The sequence below is a fragment of the Macaca thibetana genome, chromosome 9 (genome assembly GCF_024542745.1).
Source record: "Macaca thibetana thibetana isolate TM-01 chromosome 9, ASM2454274v1, whole genome shotgun sequence".
Classification (NCBI taxonomy): Eukaryota; Metazoa; Chordata; class Mammalia; order Primates; family Cercopithecidae; genus Macaca; species Macaca thibetana.
This window is the reverse complement of record NC_065586.1, coordinates 1,836,264-1,838,642: the sequence shown is the minus strand read 5'-3', so window position 1 is coordinate 1,838,642 and position 2,379 is coordinate 1,836,264. Positions and strand designations below refer to the sequence as shown.

The following is a 2,379-nucleotide window of genomic DNA, read 5'->3' as shown; positions in this document are numbered from 1 at the left end:
CTACTAGCCAAAGCCAAAATCAATGAGGTTCACACAAATAAGAATCAAATGCCATATTCAAAGCTGTAAGAGAAAATCCTCATGCCCGAGCAGTGAAGGCTGGAGTGAGTTAAGTCTGAACCTTTTATTTCAAGTTTTTAAAGAGCTTTGGGGCCACACCATGGTCCCTTGCCTCCAGGAAGTCAAAGAGCTCCTCTGCACAATGCTCCCCTGTGTGTTGGGGGAGACACAGGCTCACTGCAAATTTGCGTGTGGTCCTTGTGCAGGGGCCATGTTAATCTTCTCTGTGTCCTTCCGACCTTACTCCCTGTGCTGCTGAAGCCAGCCCGAGATGAACGTTTGAATCAGTGAACGCTGAGTCAGCAGATCGTTCCACTAATGGGGGTGGGCCTCACCCTATCAGTTAAAATCTTGAATAGAACGAAGACTGACCTCCCCGGAGCAAGAAAACTTCCCCAGCTGAAGGCCCTCATAGGACATCGCAGCAGCGGCTCCCCTGCAGCCCACGCTGGACATTTGCCTACTCCCCAGGCTCCTCAATCACATGAACCAATTCCTTGTCATCTCTTCACCTATCTGTCTGTCTACTTACCATCTATCCATCTACTGCCTGTCTGTTGCTTAGCTTTCTATCTACCCACCATCTATCCACCTGTCACCCACCCTATCATCCACTGACTATCCATCATTATCTACCTACCTACCATCTATCCATCTACTACCTGTCTATTACTTAGCTTTTTATCTATCCACCATCTATCCACCTGTCACCCACCCTATCATCCACTGACTATCCATCATCTATCTATCTATCTGTCTACCTACCATCTATCCGTCTACTGCCTGTCTGCTACTTAGCTTTCTATCTACCCACCATCTATCCACCTGTCACCCACCCTATCATCCATTGATTATCCATCTATCTATCTATCTATCTATCTATCTATCTATCTATCTATCTATCATCTATCTATCTATCTATCTTAATCTATCTATCTATCTACTACCTGTCTACCATTTAGCTTTCTATCTACCTACCATCTATCCACCTGCCATCCGACTCTATCATCCATTGATTATCTATCTATCTATGCATCTCTCCATCTATCATCTACCTATCTACCACCTATAATTTAGCTTTCTATCTACCTACCATCTATCCACCTGCCATCCGTCTCTATCATCCATTGATTATCTATCTATGCATCTCTCCATCTATCATCTACCTATCTACCACCTATAATTTAGCTTTCTATCTACCTACCATCTACCCACCTGTCATCCATCTCTATCATCCATCAATTATCTATCTATCTATCTATCTATCTATCTATCTATCTATCACCTATTTCTCTACTACCTGTACATTACTTACCTTTCTATCTACCTATCATCTGTCCACCTGCTATCTGTCTCTCTCATCCATTGATTATCCATTTATTATCTATCTGTCTATCTATCTATCTATCTATCTATCTATCTATCTATCTACTACCTGTCTATCATTTAGCTTTCTATCTACCTGTCATCTATCCACCTGTCATCTATCTCTATCATCCGTCAAACATCTATCTATTATCTATCTACTCCCTATTATTTAGCTTTCTATCTACCTATCATCTATCCACCTGCTATCTATCTCTATCATCCATTGATTATCCATCAATTATCTATCTATCTATCTATCTCTCTCTCTATCTATCTATCTGTCTATCTATCTATCTACTACAGGTCTATCATTTAGCTTTCTATCTACCTATCATCTATCCACATGTCATCTCTCTGTCATTCATCTATCATCTATCTATCTATCAATCATCTACCATCTATCATCTACATCTCTCTACCTGTCATCTATCTATCCTCTATCTATTCACATGCATTATTTTGGTTCTGTTTTTCAGAGAAATACAAATTAACACACATTAAACAGCAGATGTACAGGATTGCGTATTGCTGGATTTTATTAGAAATAACTGAATGCCATCAGTGGGGATCTATATAGTCAGCCCCTGGCAAGCCCCATGGCCCAGCCTGTGCAGCAGAGGCCCTGGGGTCCAGCAGGTGCTGCTGCCTCCCTGTGCGTCTGGCTGGTTGTGCTGTGCTGGAGGGGTTGGTGGAGGCCGGAGGCTCCCAGCACAAGCACCCACTGGGGCTTTCTCCTGAACCTTGGAAGGCAGCTGTGCCCAGGCACAGGCACATAGACAGGTGGGGGACCCCTTTCTGAAGGATAGCCCTCCGGCAACAGGGAGCAGGACTCTGGGAAACAGGGTCCAGCTCCTGCCCTTTGGGGCATAGCTGAGGTGTGTGCTGCTGGGTTTGCAGCAGGACACCTGGGGCTGGTTTCTAGGGTCTACACTGGCAATTGGCTCATACTGC

General features: G+C 44.0%; 1 non-coding gene across 1 annotated transcript; it reads right to left on the bottom strand.

Annotated features, from left to right (window-relative positions):
- Nucleotides 1-224: 224 nt before the first annotated feature.
- LOC126963458 (U6 spliceosomal RNA) lies at nt 225-328 on the bottom strand. The gene has a single exon (XR_007729093.1). It is a non-coding gene; the product is annotated as a U6 spliceosomal RNA (small nuclear RNA).
- Between the last annotated feature and the right edge of the window lie 2,051 nt (nt 329-2,379).